Here is a 21,112-nt window from a genome sequence, read left to right as displayed (position 1 = left end):
ACAACACAGCACAAATAAAAAATATATGGCGCATGGAAACCAAACGAGGGTGGTCTATGGTGATAGGTGGGATGGTCTGAGAGTGGCTGAGGGTTGGGATTAAAGAGCTTATGTTTGGTAATGTATTATTGTTATGTGACTGCTTTATATAAAAGTATTGGTTTTTTCACTTTTATTTAACCAGGTAGGCTAGTTGAGAACAAGTTCTCATTTACAACTGCGACCTGGCCAAGATAAAGCAAAGCAGTTCGACACATACCACAACACAGAGTTACACATGGAATAAACAAACATACAGTCAAAAAATACAATAGAGAAAGTCAATATACAGTGTGTGCAAATGAGGTAGGATAAAGGGGATGAGGCAATAAATAGGCCATAGCGGCGAAATTATTACAGTATGGCAAATTAAACACTGGGGTGATAGATGTGCAGAAGATGAGTGTGCAAGTAGCGGTACGGGAGTGTAAAGGAGCAAAATAAATAAAATAAATAACAATATGGTGATGAGGTAGTTGGATGGGCTATTTACAGATTGGCTATGTACAGGTGCAGTGATCTGTAAGCTGCTCTGACAGCTGGTGCTTAAAGCTAGTGAGGGAAATATGAGTCTCCAGCTTCAGTGATTTTTGCAGTTCGTTCCAGTCATTGGCAGCAGAGAACTGGAAGGAAAGGCGGCCGAAGGAGGAATTGGCTTTGGGGGTGACCAGTGAAATATACCTGCTGGAGCGCGTGCTGCGGGTGGGTGCTGCTATGGTGACCAGTGATCTGAGATAAGGTGGGGCTTTACCTAGCAATGACTTATAGATGACCTGGAGCCAGTGGGTTTGGCAACGGATATGAAGCGAGTGATGGGTAGTATATGGGGCTTTGGTGACAAAACGGATGGCACTGTGATAGACTGCATCCAATTTGCTGAGTAGAGTGTTGGAGGCTATTTTGTAAATGACATCGCCGAAGTCAAGGATCGGTAGGATAGTCAGTTTTACGAGGGTATGTTTGGCAGCATGAGTGAAGGATGCTTTGTTGCGAAATAGGAAGCTGATACTAGATTAATTTTGGATTGGAGATGCTTAATGTGAGTCTGGAAGGAGAGTTTACAGTCTAACCAGACACATAGGTATTTGTAGTTGCCCACATATTCTAAGTCAGAACCGTCCAGAGTAGTGATGCTGGACGGGTGGGTAGGTGTGGGCAGCAATCGGTTGAAGAGCATGCATTTAGTTTTGCTTGCATTTAAGAGCAGTTGGAGGCCACGGAAGGAGAGTTGTATGGCATTGAAGCTCGTCTGGAGGTTAGTTAACACAGTGTCTAAAGAAGGGCCAGAAGTATACAGAATGGTATCGTCTGCGTAGAGTTGGATCAGAGAATCCCCAGCAGCAAGAGCGACATCATTGATGTATACAGAGAAAAGAGTCGGCCCGAGGATTGAACCCTTTGGCACCCCCATAGAGACTGCCAAAAGTCCGGACAACAGGCCCTCCGATTTGACACACTGAACTCTGTCAGAGAAGTAGTTGGTGAACCAGGCGAGGCAGTCATTTGAGAAACCAAGGCTGTTGAGTCTGCCGATAAGAATGTGGTGATTGACAGAGTCGAAAGCCTTGGCCAGGTCGATGAATACAGCTGCACAGTATTGTCTCTTATCGATGGCGGTTATGATATCGTTTAGGACCTTGAGCGTGGCTGAGGTGCACCCATGACCAGCTCGGAAACCAGATTGCATTGCGGAGAAAGTACGGTGGGATTCGAAATGGTCGGTGATCTGTTTGCTAACTTGGCTCTCGAAGACCTTAGAAAGGCAGGGTAGGATAAATATAGGTCTGTAGCAGTTTGGGTCTAGAGTGTCTCCCCCTTTGAAGAGGGGGATGACCGCAATATTTGGGGATCTCAGACGATACGAAAGAGAGGTTGAACAAGCGAGTAATAGGGGTTGCAACAATTTCGGCGGATCATTTTAGGAAGAGAGGGTCCAGATTGTCTAGCCCTGCTGATTTATAGGGGTCCAGATTTTGCAGCTCTTTCAGAACATCAGCTATCTGGATTTGGGTGAAAGAGAAATGGGGGAGGCTTGGGCAAGTTGCAGTGAGGGGTGCAGGGCTGTTGACCGGGGTAGGGGTAGCCAGGTGGAAAGCATGGCCAGCCGTAGAAAAATGCTTATTGAAATGATCAATTATCGCAGATTTATCTGTGGTGACAGTGTTTCCTAGCCTCAGTGCAGTGGGCAGCTGGGAGGAGGTGCTCTTATTCTCCATGGACTTTACAGTGTCCCAGAACATTTTGGAGTCAGTGCTACAGGTCGCAAATTTCTGTTTGAAAAAGCTAGCCTTTGCTTTCCTAACTGCCTGCGTATATTGGTTCCTAACTTCCCTGAAAAGTTGCATATCGCGGGGGCTATTCGATGCTAATGCAGTACGCTACAGGATGTTTTTGTGCTGGTCAAGGGCAGTAAGGTCTGGAGTGAACCAAGGGCTATATCTGTTCCTGGTTCAAAAAATGTTTTATGGGGCATGCTTATTTAAGATGGTGAGGAAAGCACTTTTAAAGAATAACTAGGCATCCTCTACTGATGGAATGAGGTCAATATCTTTCCAGGATACCCGGGCCAGGTCGATTAGAAAGGCCTGCTCGCTGAAGTGTTTTGATAGTGATGAGGGGTGGTCGCTTGACCGCAGACCCATTACGGACGCAGGCAATGAGGCAGTGATCACTGAGATCCTGGTTGAAGACAGCAGAGGTGTATTTGGATAGGGCAGGTTGGTTAGGATGATATCTATGAGGGTGCCCGTGTTTACGGATTTGGGGTTGTACCTGGTGGGTTCATTGATAATTTGTCTGAGATTGAGAGCATCAAGCTTAGATTGTAGGATGACCGGGGTACCATGTATGTAAATTGTGTATGTGAAATGTAGCAAAAAGATGTAAAAAACTAAGATATTTGTCCTCCGAAGAGGGGGGATGGTGGAGGGGTTGATAATAAAAAAAAAGTGTAAAAAAATTAAGGAAAAAATAAAATAAAATAAAATAAAAATTGTTTGGCACACCGAATGTTTGCTGAAAAAACTATCCCAAGCGAACAAACCGATGACAGTGGCTATGATTCATTATGATATGATTACATTTTAGGATTCAATCTAATTTTGTTTTCCTAGACATTTAATGTAACAGAAGGACTAATTCAATAGCACTGTTTTCACCTGTTTACCCTACGAACTTATCAACACCATCATGCTCTGTGAGGACTGGTTTGGCCAAGCCACTCATCCAGCACATTCACAGAGAAATTCGTCTTGAAATGTCCGAAACCCAAGGCAATCCCAAGGCAACGATCCTACTTTGTTCAAGGGTACAAATCAATCAAATCTAATTGTATTTGTCACATGCGCCGAATGCAAGAGCTGTAGACCTTACAGTAAAATGCTTACTTACAAGCCCTTAACCAACAATGCAGTTTTAAGAAAAAATAAGTGTTAAGAAAGTATTTTAGTAAATAAACTCAAGTAAACAATAAATAAAAATGACAAATAATTAAAGAGAAAGAATAAAATAACAGTAACGAGGCTATATGCAGGGGGTACCGGTGCAGAGTCAATGTGTGGGGGGGCACATGTTAATTTAAAATTCAAGCAGAACAGAAACATTTCTTCACACGACCATTTCCTGAAAGCTGATTTTCCATTCTTATCAACAATGCTATTTGAAAAAACATTTTCCTTTTAATGATAACAGCAATTTACTGCAGTTAAAAACACAATCTCAGTTATGATCTTACATGCTGAAATGAAGGAAACAACCATGAAAAAAACATGCTAAAACCACATTTTAGTGAAATGTTGATCTAACACCACAAACATTTTTGGGGGTGGCAATTTGGTGTTTTACAGGAAGCACAAGATGTGTGTCCAATGATTCCCCCTATCCTCCTCCCCATCTCCTCCTCCCCATCACCTCCTCCTCATCATCATCATCCTCCTCCATCTCCTCTTCCTCCTCCTCCTACTCCTCATCATCATCAGTAAAAGCTAGATCCAAATCAATGCACATTTAAATATATGTATGCAATAATAATGAATGTCAGAAAAATAGGAATGTTATTTATTTAATTATAACTTCATTCTTAATTCAAATAAGATTTCATGACATCGTATGGAACTCTTAATTAGTTTTCCATACCCATTTGACCTTTACTGCACACCGTAACTGTGTTTTTGGCAGATCTGGACCAGAGGTACAGTCTGAAAATATAGATATTGGTCATAGAGAACGATAGAGATCTCTAGTGGCCAAAATAATCTGTTTTGGCATGGGCAGAGCCATTGAGGGCTTCCATCATTTTAATGTAGTCAACTGGGTGGTACTTACATCTTCATTGGCTGATCTCTCCTGGTGACCCTGTTGTAGTCAGATGTCCAGATGTCCTCTATCTATCTCTATGATATTGTTTTAACTTTTTTAGCTTGAAAGTTTAAATCTGTAATGTAAAAGTATAGAAGTTTTAAATACTCTATGTTTTGTGTTTAGTTCAACTGGAATATGCTTTTGTGTGCACTGGTGATGTTGCAGAAGTTCTACAAGCTAGCTAACATTATTTAATAGTGGCCAGCTAGCTAACTTAGCAAGCTTGACAAATGCATAAAATGTAGTTATAATTTACACATACGATCTGTTAGTTTGTACTGCCAACTGTGCGTGTTCTTTGCAAGTTATCAAGTCCTCAAAATTATTTCACATTTACATAGGTATTCAGACCCTTTACTCAGTACTTTGTTGAAGCACCATTAGCAGGGATTACAGCCTCGAGTCTTCATGGGTATGTCGCTACAAGCTTGGCACGCATGTATTTGGGGAGTTTATCTCATTCTTCTCTGCAGATCCTCTCAAGCTCTGTCAGGTTGGATAGGGAGCGTTGCTGCACAGTTCAGGCTCTGGCTGGGCCACTCAAGGACATTCAGAGACATGTCCTGAAGCCACTCCTGCATTGTCTTGGCTGTGTGCTCAGGGTCATTGTCCTGTTGGAAGGTGAACCTTCGCCCCCAGTCTGAGGTCCTGAGTGCTCTGGAACAGGTTTTCATCAAGGATCTCTCTGTACATTGCTCCGTTCATCTATGCCTCAATCCTGAGTAGTCTCCCAGTCCCTGCCGCTGAAAAACATCCCCACAGCATGATGCTGCCACCACAATGCTTCACCATAGGGATGATGCCAGGTTTCCTCCAGACGTGAGTCTTTGCATTCAGGCCAAAGAGTTCAATCTTGGTTTAATCAGTCCAGAGAATCTTGTTTCTCATGGTCTGAGAGTGTTTCGGTGTCTTTTTTCAAACTCCAAGCGGGCTGTCATGTGCCTTTTACTGAGGAGTGGCTTCCATCTGGCCACTCTACCATAAAGGCCTGATTGGTGGAGTGCTGCAGAGATGGTTGTTCTTCTGGAAGGTTCTCCTATCTCCACAGAGGAACTGCTCTGTCAGAGGGAACATCGGTTTCTTGGTCGACTACCTGACCAAGGCCCTTCTCCCTCGATTGCTCAGTGTGTCTTGGTGGTTCCAAACTTCTTCCATTTAAGAATGATGGAGGCCGCTGTATTCTTGGGGACCTTCAATGCTGCAGAAATGTTTTGGTACCCTTCCCCAGATCTCTGCCTCAACACAAAATTATCTCGGACCTCTATGGACAATTCCTTCGACCTCATGGCTTGGTTTTTGCTCTGACATGAACTGACAACTGTGGGACCTTATATAGACAGGTGTGTTTCTTTCCAAATCATGTCCAATCAATTAAATTTTCCACAGGTGGACTCACATCAAGTTGTACAAACATCTCAAGGATGATCAATGGAAACAGGATGCACCTGAGCTCAATTTCAAGTCTCATAGCAAAGGGTCTGAATAGTTATGTAAATAAGATATTTCTGTTTTTTATTTTTAATATATATGCAAACATTTCTAAAAACTGTTTTAACTTTGTCATTATGGGGTATTGTGTGTAGAATGCTGAGGATTTTTTATTTTATTTAATCCATTTTAGAAAAAGGCTATAATGTAACAAAATGTGGAAAAAGTCAAGGGGTCTGTATACTTTCCAAAGGCACTGTATCTATACATCTGTGGAGGCTGCTGAGGGGTGGACGGCTCATAATAATGTCTGGAATGGAGTATTATGGCTGTGTTTGACACCATTCCATTGATTCCATTCCAGCCATTATCGTGAGCCATCCTCCCCTCAGGAGCCTCCACTGAAATCTATTGTGTCTCTAGTAACCCCAGGCGCAACAGTTAGACAGATAGTTCAATTAGGCCACTATACAGTCAATGCTACACTGTTGGTAGAGTTTGTGGTGATTCTATGATATGTATCCCATTGAAAATGTAAAGAGAATGTCCTATGTGTTCGGCCTGCCTTAACCAGTAACTACATCGTTTTGGAGGACAAGCAACAAGCTATTATTCTGCTATCCACAAGCGGCAGGACTGTCACTTTCAAAGGCACAGGATGGACCATTGTTTCCACTAGCAATGCCGAGCTAGCAGTACAGGCCTGTCTACATTGTTAGTGAACAAGTTAAAGGCAGTCTAGAAACCCCTGGAATAGTTTCATTTACATGTGTTTTGCTGAGTATTATCCCTCTTTGAGTTTGGAAAATGTGCTATGCAGCACAAGTGAAATAACATAGATTTTTATACTATCTGGAGGTCAAAGCTCGACATAGACATTACATTTAACATTTTAGTAGAAACTCTTATCCATATCGACTTACAGGAGCAATTAGGGTTAAGTGATTTGCTCAAGGGCACATCCAACAGATTTTTCACCTAGTCGGCTCGGGATTTGAGCCAGTGACATTTCAGTTACTAGCCCAACGCTCTTTACCGCTAAGCTACCTGCCACTAAGCTAGACTAGCAAGGTAAATGTTTGAATGTCGTCATTTCAAGCCATAAATTATTGAACACCATCTGTCTCAGGCCTAATTCAACAACCACAAATGTGTTTTTCCACTCAAAGAATATGAATGTTACTTTATTCCTCTTATTGTCTCTTATCCACATTTAACTACACACCGCACACAATTTTGTTCTACATTTCAATCCCTTCACAACAAAATGTCATTTTATGGAACGGAACACCTTGTGCAGTGTAATAACATTGTGGTGGATTCTATCCTCTTTTTTAACACAAAGTCAAAGTCACTTAACAAAGAAAGGCCTACGATCAGTTTCAACCATTAACACCAACTTGTAGAAGACAGTTGTCAGAAGTCAACTTTTAGCATTGAATATGAGGACCTTACCGGGTCATAAGCTTGGGCTGCAGTAGTGTGGATTTTGCTGCGGCTGCTTTGTTAAGTCGTTGGGAGTGAATGTTATAGCCGCGTCAGAGGCTGTGAGTTGGCTGTTGCACACTGTCGGCCTGTCACTTATCAGCTCTTTAATATAGGGGGAACGGGTGGGGCTGGGCTGGGGTAGGGTGCAGTGGGGGGGCTGGGGTGGGGTAGGGTGTAGTGGGGGGCTGGGGTGGGGTAGGGTGCAGTGGGGGGGGCTACATTGTCTCTCGTATTCCCCCTCTGTTCAGATAACATACAGATCTCCCTCTGGCTATCAGCCAGCCAGGCAGCCAGGGTTTGGCCCTAAGAGTAACCATCTAGTGGTCAGTCCACTCCACTCATCTGTCCTCTCTGCCTCATTGTCCTTCTTTAATGGGAAGACAACCTGAGATGGTCGAGGTTGCAATGCATTCAATGTAGCATCTAGCAAACTGCTTGGGAGCTTGTCATCTTTCTGTATTTGGGAAGGTCAAGGTGTCTCGTCAACAATGCATTAAATGCATTAAAAATGATGTCAGTGGCTGCAGGCCAGTGTCACCTGTCAGAGCTTTAGTTTACACTGCAGGGGTGATCTTTCAAATGGATGCAGGTACAGTACCTGCTAGAGGGCTGTTCTTCATCGTAGGTACACAGCGCATTAGGTTAGCTGTATATGACACAGCAGATGGCTACAGTTTGGCCATCACTACTGTTTCATAGGTTGTCATGTCAGTCCGCTGGGAACTAGGAGTACAAATGTAGTGTAAAATATATCTTTGAAACATGGCCAGAAAGTTTGGTTTTCCAGGCAATAATCAATAATCTTTGTTTTGCTGTGTGCTTTTGTCTCCAACAGTAGAGCGCCATTCTATTTGAGTTTTAAGTTATTTGAAAGCACAAAAACAGGAATATTTACCTTCTAGGCCTAATCTTTCTCTCTCCCTCCCTCCCTTACAAGCAGGCATGGCCAGAGGCCCTGTGATGCCGTGGTGCTCCTGGTAGAGGCAGGCCCACGCCGACCTGTACTCAACAGCATCCTCAACCTCCTGACAGCCTCCATGCCCCACCCTGTAGGGGTCTGAACAGATCTTATCCATACTGTCAGACATGTGTCCCTCCTCTATCTCTCTGTGGTTCAACACTGATAAGGACATCCTGCTACACAGCATTGTCACGTCATTCTGTAGAGCAGCTGATCACGTTATACTAAAAGTCATTTTGAAACTCAACCTAGCTCTCCTGTAAGCCTTATTGAGACGTCACTCAATCGTATAAATCATGCTATATTATTCGCTATAGGAAGAAAATAAAATACAGTGCACTCTACGTGTATAGGCCTAGTGATCATATCCGTGCAGAATCATCACTATGGTTACTATGATTCACTGTATGACACTGATGCCTATGTTGTTGTTTATTTTATTTGTATTCTTTTTTACATCATATTCATTAAGGTCTGTCACCATGTCAACACATTTAACGATGGTCATTTATTTGAGTCTGGGCACCTTGCCCTGTTCTCTTTACATTGTTCGGACACACCATGGGCATTCTCGCTGTAAACAAGGTGATGACAGTCATTTCACTGAGGAAGGGACACGCTGTCCTTGCTACTCCCCAGGCTGCTGCTGCTGACTATTGATCTTGCTTGAATGGCCTTCACAGCAGGAAATGGAACGTCAATCAGCTTGTGACCTTTCCCGCCTTGGATATTATGGCATGCGCCGTCTAACATCATTGTGTAAATGTACAGTGTTCTTCTATTACTGAGTCAGTCATGAAGCGTGCGCTGAGACTGAGAGGGACTGGTTGGTATTTAACATCCCAGATGAAGAGGGATGTGTCTGAGTGTTTGTCAGACTGACTCAGGCTGTCAGTCATCAATGTAAAATAGTATATTTTTGGGTCAAATTAAAACGTAACAGAGATGCGGTGTTTGTATAGTGATCCGTGGGCCAGTGTTTAAATGTTTTTCAAAATGAAGATTGGAGCTGTTTCTTCCCCATGTGCACTCACCAATATCATGAAGGTCCTCGACACAGTATACTGTAAGTAAGTGGTTCCCAACCCTTTTCAGTTACTGTTCCACTAACTGAATTTATCTCTGCCCGGAGAACCCCTGAAGTACCCCCTCATGTGCATTTTACCAGTAGGCCTATGGTTTCATGATTCTTCTCAAGTACCCCCGGTGGATAGGCCATGTACATGGGTCCAAGTACCCCTGGTTGGGAACCACTGGTATAGGTTATAGGTTTTCTTTAAATTGCTAGTTATATCCCTGGCCTTATTCTTTTTTACTTCTGTTTATTGTGGACAGAAATGTGCAGGGGTTGATAAAAGTGATAGGAAGGTTTCTCCAGACGCAAGTGGACCAGAGAGACAAAGGAGCAAGCTTTTCACTTGTCCCTACTCCATCAGGTCAGTCCACTTTACATGTCCCTACTCCATCAGGTCAGTCCACTTTACATGTCCCTACTCCATCAGGTCAGTCCACCTCACTTATCCCTACTCCATCAGGTCAGTCCACTTCAAATGTCCCTACTCCATCAGGTCAGTCCACTTCACTTGTCCCTACTCCATCAGGTCAGTCCACTTCACTTGTCCCTACTCCATCAAGTCAGTCCACTTCACATGTCCCTACTCCATCAGGTCAGTCCACTTCACTTGTCCCTACTCCATCAGGTCAGTCCACTTCACTTGTCCCTACTCCATCAGGTCAGTCCACTTTACCTGTCCCTACTCCATCAGGTCAGTCCACTTCCCTTGTCCCTACTCCATCAGGTCAGTCCACTTCACATGTCCCTACTCCATCAGGTCAGTCCACTTCATCTGTCCCTACTCCATCAGGTCAGTCCACCCCACCTGTCCCTACTCCATCAGGTCAGTCCACCTCACTTGTCCCTACTCCATCAGGTCAGTCCACTTCACATGTCCCTACTCCATCAGGTCAGTCCACCTCACCTGTCCCTACTCCATCAGGTCAGTCCACTCCACATGTCCCTACTCCATCAGGTCAGTCCACTTCACCTGTTCCTACTCCATCAGGTCAGTCCACTTCACATGTCCCTACTCCATCAGGTCAGTCCACCCCACCTGTCCCTACTCCATCTGGTCATTCCACCCTACCTGTCCCTACTCCATCAGGTCAGTCCACCCACCTGTCCCTACTCCATCAGGTCAGTCCACTCCACCTGTCCCTACTCCATCAGGTCAGTCCACTTCACCTGTCCCTACTCCATCAGGTCAGTCCACTCACCTGTCCCTACTCCATCAGGTCAGTCCACCCCACCTGTCCCTACTCCATCAGGTCAGTCCACTTCACCTGTCCCTACTCCATCAGGTCAGTTCACTACACATGTCTTTACACTATTATACAGTATCATCATCCAGTCTTGGTTATTCCCTGTGAAAATGCCACACAACTTTAGTATGAAGAAATATTATTTGAAAGGAGAATCTTGGAATATATATGATACTATACAGTATATTTGAATTTTAAGTCCACTATGTAATTTTTAACCTTTATTTAACTAGGCAAGTCACTTAAGAACAAATTCTTATTTACAATGACGGCCTACCCATGGACAATTTTGTCGTAATAACATCTTTCTGTAGTGGTAATAATATCATGATGTCATAATAACATTTAGTAGCCATGATAGTCAAAATATTATGTCATAACTTGTTGTAAGTAGTCTTACTGGGTTTTCATGAAAATACTACTGATGTTGTACATTAGTAATTTCTTACTGGGTTTTCATGAAAACACTACCATGAGGTCATAATAATTCTGTTTCTGAGTAGTAATATTTGAGTTAGTCCTTTGTGAAGTCATGGAAATGCTGCACTGATATCATAGTAATATGTGAGTACTCTGCCTTCTACTGCAATCATGTGACTATAGATCATGTCTGTGTTCCAAATGGCACCCTATTCCCTAGTGCACTACTTTTAACCAAGGCTGGTCAACAGTAGTCGTTATAGGGAATACGGTTTCCTTTGGGAAGTATAGAATCATTTCCCTTCGGAGCGATGCTAGTAAGTTAGCATACCAACCCCCTCCATAGGATTGTTCTCTGGCCGAGCCATCCTCTTGATGCTGATTAATATCTAATTTGGGTAACATCAACCTACTCTGATGGGCTGTTAAGGCCCAGCTCTGATTTAATTTCATAGTGGAGCAATGGACCATGAATCATGACCCCCTCAGGCGTCACCTAAGGTGTCAGGAATAAGGAGCATGAATTGGGGGTAGGGTCGAATTGCATCATGGGGGTACAAAAGGCCAGCATCTACTCCTACACTAGTGACCTGGGGCTGTATGTATCAAGATGTCTCAGAGTAGGACTGCTGATCTACGATCAGGTCCCCCATGTCCATGTAATAATGTTAAATATGATCTAAAAGGCTACACTGATCCTAGATCAGTATTCATATTGTGAGACGCTTGATACATACAGCCATAGAGTAAGTAGGTGTGCACCTTGAGCCATCTAACCAGCATACAACTCTCCAAGGCAGACATGGGGATTCCGGGTTTTGAGAATGAATGGATATGAACCACCAGGGGTAGAGGAATCTGGAGGCCCGTCAATACTAGGCATGATGAAATAAAAATCTCTTAGCTATACCCAGAACACATATAGATGCTTTTCTCAGAGTTTGCAGAGAGAACCCTCCTTTCTGTCCCCTGGTCTTTGATATGCACCTTTGCCAAGATCCCGGGGCCAATGTAATCAGTTACAGAGTGGCGGATAAATACACTGAGTTAGGCCTATCCTTTAATTTATTTATTTCTCCCTCCCTTTTGTTTTCTCACAGCATCCCCTTGTCTTTCTTTCCATCCCTCCCTTTCTCTATATTCCTCCTCCTTTCCCTCCTTTCCCTTCTTTACCTCTCCTCTCCGTCTCGCTCCCTGTCATTCCCTGGTGAGAAGATGAATATGCCGGGGGCACCAGGGTGGCGCCGGGGGCACCAGGGTGGCGCCACGGGCCTGTCATTGGTGGACCAGCCTGGTTTAAATGCCGGGCCGGTTTAAATGCTGCAGGATTTATGAAGGATACCCACTAGGTGCCCATTGTTGACTGTCTGCCCGCCGCTGCCTCCGCGCAATCTGCCACAGGGACACTAAGCCACTTAACTACCCAGCGGGACCATGAGGAGGGGGATAGGGGGTTTCAGGTGGGCCGCATTCTCCCAGGATTACGTCCTGGGTATGTCTGTCTGTCCCGTTAACCTCCTTGGTCCCTCGAAACCAGACAGGCTTCTCCCGTGCATCTGACCAATTTCCGATTCAGACTTGGTGTGGCACTAAAGCTGTCGGGTCTCCCTCACCCCAACCCCTACCTCCTTTTGTGTGTTCTGGGTTCATCTGGGAGTTAGTGTAACCTGCACACACTGCCAGACAGGTGTGTTCTTAAACGTACAGTCCAAAGTTAATGGGACAGTTAAAGGGACAGTTTTTTTTTTTTTGTCAGAGGTTTTCTGACCTCATAACTGGTCTAATGTGGAGATGTGTTCATGTTGCACGCCATCAGGCTAGATCCAGCTGTATGCCTCAATCCCAAATGAACGGAAAAGATAAGCACTATCTTCCTAATTCTATTCAGTACTTCCATTATCGATTCATTAGGATTTAAGCTATATAACTCATATAGACTTTCTACACCACCATTGCCATCGATTGTGGACTCATCTCGACATTACATCACTTTGATATCTGAAAACATCTGACAAACTTTGGTTTTGGAGCAAACAGTCCCTTTAACGCCCCGCTACCCTCCAACCCAGCGCTCTCTATTCTGCCACTGCCAGTGAACTTGCAGTTCAACAACGGCAAGGTCAGTCTTGTCAGTTTCGCTCCCTCCATTGTCTGGCTGTGAAAGCAGGTAATGTTAGGTCTGCCTGGCCTGTCTAGAGAGAAAGAAGAAGGCCTGATGGATGAGCCGCATTGAACTGGAGGCCGAGACAAGCCACAGGGAACCTGAGGACAGGGATAGAGAGATGGTCAGACAGATTAAGCTGTGGGACGTGGAGGGAGGGGGGAGGCAAAGGGAAGGGGGACGCTTTGTCCCTAAGAGTCTGTGGAAGGCAAGCTGGTCAGTCACGCTCTCAGTTAACAGAGCGAGAGACAGACTTCCTTCCCCTGGTGTTTCGGGAGCACTCAGTGATGCGTGCAATGATTGAGGTGGGGCAATGGTCAATATCATGCCTGTCTGTCTGCAGGCAGTTTCTCCTTGCCACACTTCAAGTGTGTTGTTCTAACCTCAACCTTTGGTTGGTTCAAAGGTCATATCCAATCTCTCTTGACATTCAGATTTATGATTCTAAAGAGTGGGATTCCTCATTATTGTAATCCATGAATCACTTTTCATGAAAGGTTCTTTGGGGTCTTCAGCTCCACCAGGGGTTTGGAGTTCATCCACTTTTCTTCAACCACTAGACATTCTTTTTTTCCCCAGGAGCTCCTCTTCTGACCTAATTGAACATCATTGTGGATTGTTGTGACTGGAAACACCACAGGCCCTCTGTTTGCCAGTGGGCCCGTGGCCAGATCTTAGCCCGGGTACAGTCTGCCTGACGCCAGCCCTTCCCCAAACCCCAGGTGGCAGGGAGAGGTAGGGGGAAGACGGGGGTGAGGGGCGAGGGCAGGCATAAGCCTCAGAAGAGGGTTATTTGGCTTTGGCGCTCTTCCTGGTAACGTTTTTTTGCCTCTTTGTTTTACTGTCCAGTCTCACAGCAGACAAGGCAAGATCCTGTTACAATGATAGCCAGGCCATTTGTAGGCGTTGACAGGAACTTTGTTGGTTAGAAAGGCTTCCTATGTTAACTGGTTTCTTGTAAAACCTAAACTCCATTCATCTTTGCTTGAGGCTTAGCACCTACATACATTCAAATTTCTGAAGCTTGGTGGTCAGAAGTGGATCCATTGTCCCGGAGGAATTTCTGTACATTTTGGACAGATCAAGTTACACATAGATTTGTAGACCGAAGAAACGTTAAAAACTCTGGTTGTGCATGTTTTTAAGGCTAATCAGCATGACAAAAAACTCCTAGCATACTGTTTAAAGAATAAAAAGTGATAGCCTACTTTAGGCCTCAAAATAAGTTATTCAGAAGAACATCTGTCTGACAAACTCTTAGCCGATGAAGCCCAGAAGCCTCAGTCAGTCACACACATGTCTTCAAGGCCAGGCGTCTGCTAGCATGTCATATTGCAGCATTTTATTACACACACACAGGCGTGAACGCACACACACACACACACACACACACACGCACGCACACACGCACGCACGCTCGCACGCACACACACACACACACACACCCGCACGCACGCACGCACGCTCATGCGCGCACGCACGCACGCACACACACACACACACACACACACACACACACACACACACACACACACATACACACACCACCCAGGGAAAGATTAGGAGCCCAACAAGTGACCATAATACCTACAGAATTACCCACTATGCTGTAATATAATGAGATAACTAAAGAAGAACAGAACACATGAAACCATTTATCCATATGTCTTCGTTGGACGCAATGGATGATGGTTCTTCCTGTTTCCACATGTATGTTTTATTTATTAAAGCATATGTGTCACATTAGCTTTCAAGCTAAACGCCAGCAGACCAGCACTTTTCCCATGGTGTGTAACCTGAAATCCTGACCGTGTTACATTGTCTTTAATGAGATGACACAAGACAGATAACTGATTATGAGTTATTGTTTAAATGTCTAAGCCCAGACATATGAGCTGATAATACACTGAGACAGTCCCAAATGTCACCCTGTTCCTGATTTAGTGCACTACTTATGAACAGGGCCCATAGTGCTGTAGTCAAAAGTAGTGCAATATATAGGGAATAGTTTACTGGTTATTTACAGCATGCGAGCAAACGTAGCTCATCTCCACATATCCACAGAGATTGTGTACCTGCTGGTAACCCAAAGCATAGCCAAATGAACAAATGAATGTGTTACAGGGGCAGCCCCCATCCACACATCACAGTGCTGGAAAACCATCCCGACTGCTGGCCCGTTCTGCTGCTGGAGATTGATGACTTCATCCAGTGGGCCGCTGACAGGTTAGCTAAAGGGTTTCCGGCCTTGGCCAGACCTGGGCCAGGGGCCTTGAGTGGCCGATAAAACCTCCACAGGAACCAACTAGAAGAGAGGCCAAACTGCTCTCCCTTCTAACATTTCAAAGTAATCTGGTCGTACAGCTGGAGCGTCCTCCATAACTCATGACTGTCAGCTGGCTAACCTGTGTGATGTTTGTTTTTCTTGGAGGCATGATATTATCTACTTGAAATATGCTTTAAAGTGAAATTTTATGACATGGATATGCAGGTGTGTGTTTAACATTGAATTCTCCTGTCAGTGTGTGTGTGTGTATGTGTGTGTGTGCGTGCGTGCATATAACACTTGCACGTGTGTGTGTGCATGTAGGGGTGAGCCTGCGCACGTAACCATATTGGCTCCCTTCCTGCTCTACCTGTACTGTGAGCTCCAGCAAGGGGACCACACCCAGAACCAGAACCAAGAAAAGAAAGAAGAGCAGGAAAAGGAACAGGACCCGGGACAGAGCCCTGTGGTACGCCACAGAATAGTTTCCTGTCTCTACGAGTTGGTACCTTCATGCAGGTGAGACAAGATAGATTTCTCTTTTTATTATTTTGAGACAACACACCACTTACAGTGTAGACATGGACCTGTGAACATAATGTAGCACGGCACAACACAGTACACGACACAGTACACGACACAGTAGGTGAAAGACAAAACATATAGCAGGTATGGTGGGGGACCATTGACGCGACCTGTGTTATGTCTTTATCTATAGGTGGACTGTGTGCAGGCGGTGTTGGAGCTGCGGGGCTTTTCGTGGAGGCCCTGATCCCGGCCCTGGAGGGTTCCCTGGGGGAAGGCTGGAGTACTCAGAGGGCCCATCTGGCCCTTCAGCTGCTGTGTGCCTGTCAGTTCAGCGGGGACTGCAGACCGCTTCTCCAACTACTGCACCAGCTTCTCCCAGCCCGTACAGAGGTGTGCCAGTCACACAAGACGAAGTAGACCAGGGCTGCATCTCACTAGTCTTAACCCACCTCCTCCCCTTCATATGCACAGATCAGAAAACAGTTTGTGTGAGTTCTAATGAGATCAGCCTCTTGCTTTTCGATGTTGCACCGCTGTTTATGGTCATGTCATACTGCTCTCTCAGTATAAAAGAATGAAGAACCCCCAGCAAACCGTTTCCACACAGACAGACACAAAGCATAGCAGCTCTTTAGCTTGTTTGTCTGCCTGCAGCTGTGGAAGTTTTGTTAAGGTTCTGTCTACATTGCCCTGCCAGTGTATCCAGATCCAACTCCCTGTGTGATCCTAATCTCTTCAAAGCATTGGATGGGGAGCGCACACAGCTCCAAAGATTCCTCTTGTTGTCAGAGACTGAGATGGAATCTTTTGAGCTCAGTGCGCTTACGATCCCTGCGTTGTCAAGACCCCTTGAGGATCTGTTTGTAGTCCCACTTCCTCTAAAGTGTGTGTGGTGTGTGTGTGTGTGTGTGTGTGTGTGTGTGTGTGTGTGTGCGCACGCACCTGTATGTGTGTGTATATGTGTCTGACTGTGTGTGTGCCTGCGTGTGTGTGTGTCTGACTCTGTGTGTGTGCCTGCGTGTGTGTGTGTCTGACTCTGTGTGTGTGCCTGCATGTGTGTGTGTCTGACTCTGTGTGTGTACCTGTATGTGTGTGTGTATATGTGTCTGACTCTGTGTGTGTGCCTGCGTGTGTGTGTGTCTGACTCTGTGTGTGTGCCTGCGTGTGTGTGTGTCTGACTCTATGTGTGTGCCTGCGTGTGTGCGTGTGTGTGTGTGTGTATATGTGTCTGACTCTGTGTGTGTGCCTGCGTGTGTGTGTGTCTGACTCTGTGTGTGTCTCTAGGAGTTCCCGGTAGAGGAGATGATAGCGGGCTTGGCTCTGATCTGTCCCAGCAGACAGGGCTTCTCACACTGGGTAATGACCCAACACTATATCCCTCTCTCAGCCTCCTCTCCTTACACACACTGTTACCTCGCTTTGTAACCTGTCTCTTATCTACAATTACTTCTACCACACACCACTCTCTCTCTCTCACTCACCTCTCTCTCTGTATTTCACTCACCTCTCTCTCTGTGTGTATTTCACTCACCTCTCTCTCTCTCTGTATTTCACTCACCTCTCTCTCTCTTTGTATTTCACTCACTCTCTCTCTCTCTCTCTCTTTCACTCACCTTTCTCTGTTCTTCATTCACCTCTCTCTCTCTGTCTTTCACTCATCTCTCTCTCCGTATTTCACTCAGCTCTCTCTCTCTCTCTTTCACTCACCTTTCTCACTCTCTCTTTCACTCACCTCTCTCTTAAGTAAAAATACTTAAGTAATACTTAAGTCGTTATTTTGGGAATCTGTACTTTACTTTTTACTCCATACATTTTCCCTGACACCCAAAAGTACATTTTACATTTTGACAGGAAAATGGTCCAATTCATGCACTTATCAAAATAACATCCCTGGTCATCCCTATTGCCTCTGATTTCATTTTTTTATTTCACCTTTATTTAACCAGGTAGGCAAGTTGAGAACAAGTTCTCATTTACAATTGCGACCTGGCCAAGATAAAGCAAAGCAGTATGAGACATACAACAACACAGAGTTACACATGGAATAAAACAAACATACAGTCAATAATATAGTAGAAAAAAATAAGTCTATATACAATGTGAGCAAATGAGATGAGAGGCCATGGTGGCGAAGTAAATACAATATAGCAAGTAAAACACTGGAATGATAGATTTGCAGTGGAAGAAAGTGCAAAGTAGAAATAGAAATAATGGGGTGCAAAGGAGCAAAATAAATAAATAAATAAAAAGTACAGTAGGGAAAGAGGTAGTTGTTTGGGCTAAATTATAGATGGGCTATGTACAGGTGCAGTAATCTGTGAGCTGCTCTGACAGCAGGTGCTTAAAGCTAGTGAGTGAGATAAGTGTTTCTAGTTTTAGAGATTTTTGTAGTTCGTTCCAGTCATTGGTAGCAGAGAACTGGAAGGAGAGGCGGCCGAAGGAGGAATTGGCTTTGGGGGTGACCAGAGAGATATACCTGCTGGAGCGCGTGCTACAGGTGGGTGCTGCTATGGTGACCAGCGAGCTGAGATAAGGGGGGACTTTACCTAGCAGGGTCTTGTAGATGACCTGGAGCCAGTGGGTTTGGCGACGAGTATGAAGCGAGGGCCAGCCAACGAGAGCGTACAGGTCGCAGTGGTGGGTAGTATATGGGGCTTTGGTGACAAAATGGATGGCACTGTGATAGACTGCATCCAATTTCTTGAGTAGGGTATTGGAGGCTATTTTGTAAATGACATCGCCGAAGTCGAGGATCGGTAGGATGGTCAGTTTTACGAGGGTATGTTTGGCAGCATGAGTGAAAGATGCTTTGTTGCGAAATAGGAAGCCAATTCTAGATTTAACTTTGGATTGGAGATGTTTGATGTGAGTCTGGAAGGAGAGTTTACAGTCTAACCAGACACCTAGGTATTTGTAGTTGTCCACATGTTCTAAGTCAGAACCGCCCAGTGTTGTGATGCTGGACGGGCGGACAGGTGCAGGCAGCGATCGGTTGAAGAGCATGCGTTTAGTTTTACTTGTATTTAAGAGCAGTTGGAGGCCACGGAAGGAGAGTTGTATGGCATTGAAGCTCGTCTGGAGGGTTGTTAACACATTGTCCAAAGAAGGGCCAGAAGTATACAGAATGGTGTCGTCTGCGTAGAGGTGGATCAGATAATCACCAGCAGCAAGAGGTCTGGCGGACTCACTAAACACAAAGGCTATCTATACATTTAAAAACATCTGAAATAAATGTGCCATCTCGTTTGCTTGATCGGACCCTTTTTTTCCAATTTTCGCCTAAAATGACATACCCAAATCTAACTTCCTGTAGCTCAGGACCTGAAGCAAGGATATGCATATTCTTGATACAATTTGAAAGGAAACACTTTGAAGTTTGTGGAAATGTGAAGTGAATGTAGGAGAATATAACACATTAGCTCTGGTAAAACATGCGTTTTTTGGTATTTTTTTGTACTATCAAATCAAATTTATTTATATAGCCCTTCTTACATCAGCTGATATCTCAAAGTGCTGTACAGAAACCCAGCCTAAAACTCCAAACAGCAAGCAATGCAGGTGTAGAAGCACGGTGGCTAGGAAAAACTCCCTAGAAAGGCCAAAACCTAGGAAGAAACCCTGAGAGGAACCAGGCTGTGAGGGGTGGCCAGTCCTCTTCTGGCTGTGCCGGGTGGAGATTATAACAGAACATGGCCAAGATGTTCAAATGTTCATAAATGACCAGCATGGTCAAATAATAATAATCACAGTAATTGAAATGATAGAGAAAGGCCATAATGTATTATTCAAGCCCAGGCACAATTTATATTTTGGCCACTAGATGGCAGCAGAGTATGTGCACAGTTTACGACTGCTCCAATGAACCATTGCATATCTGTTCAACATTTTGTATCAAGACTGCCCAAAAGTGCCTAATTGGTTTATTAATAACTTTTCAAGTTCATAACTGTGCACTCTCCTCAAACAATAGCATGGTATTCATTCACTGTAATAGCTACAGTAAATTGGACAGTGCAGTTAGATTAACAACAATTTAAGCTTTCTGCCAATATCATGCTAATCGTATTAGCCTACGTTAGCTCAACCGTCCCGAGGGGGACCCACCAATCCTGTAGAGGTTGAAATGATTTATACTTTTACTTTTGATAATTAAGTATATTTAAAAACAAATTATTTTAGACTTTTACTCAATAAGTATTTTACTGGGTGAAACACTTTTAAAGGAGTTATTTTCTATTAAGGTATCTTTACTTTTACTCAAGTATGACAGTTGAGTACTTTTTCCACCATTGCCCCTTTGCTAATATAACAGACTCCACTCTTCTGGGAAGGCTTTCCACTAGATGTTGGAACATTGCTGTGGGGACTTGCTTCCATTCAGCCACAAGAGCATTAGTGAGGTCGGGCACTGATGTTGGGCGATTAGGCCTGGCTCTCAGTCGGCGTTCCAATTCATCCCAAAGGTGTTCGATGGGGTTGAGGTCAGGGCTCTGTGCAGGCCACTCAAGTTCTTCACACCGACATCGCTTTGTGCACGGGGGGCATTGTCATGCTGAAACAGGAAAGGGCCTTCCCCAAACTGTTGCCACAAAGTTGGAATACAGAATCGTCTAGAATGTCATTGTATGCTGTAATGTTAAGATTTCCCTTAACTGGAACTAAGGGCCTTGCCCGAACCATGAAAAACAGACCCAGACCATTATTCCTCCTCCACCAAACTTTACAGTTGGCACTATGAATTGGGGCAGGAAGCATTCTCCTGGCATCCACCAAACCCAGATTCGTCCATCGGACTGCCAGATGGTGAAGCGTGATGCATCATCTCCAGAGAACGCGTTTCCACTGCTCCAGAGTCCAATGGCGGTGAGCTTTACGCCACTCAACACTTGGCATTGCGCATGGTGTTCTTAGGGTTTTGTGCGGCTCCTCGGCCATGGAAACCCATTTCATGAAGCTCCTGATGAGCATTTATTGTGCTGACGTTGCTTCCAGAGGCAGTTTTATGCGCTACGTGCTTCAACACTCGGTGGTCCTGTTCTGTGAGCTTGTGTGGCCTATCACTTCGCGTATGAGCTGTTGTTGCTCCTAGAAGTTTCCACTTCACAGTAACAGCACTTACAGTAGACCGGGGCAGATCTAGCGG

Source organism: Salmo trutta, chromosome 8, assembly GCF_901001165.1.
Source record: "Salmo trutta chromosome 8, fSalTru1.1, whole genome shotgun sequence".
Lineage (NCBI taxonomy): Eukaryota > Metazoa > Chordata > Actinopteri > Salmoniformes > Salmonidae > Salmo > Salmo trutta.
Note: the sequence above shows the minus strand (reverse complement) of the source record.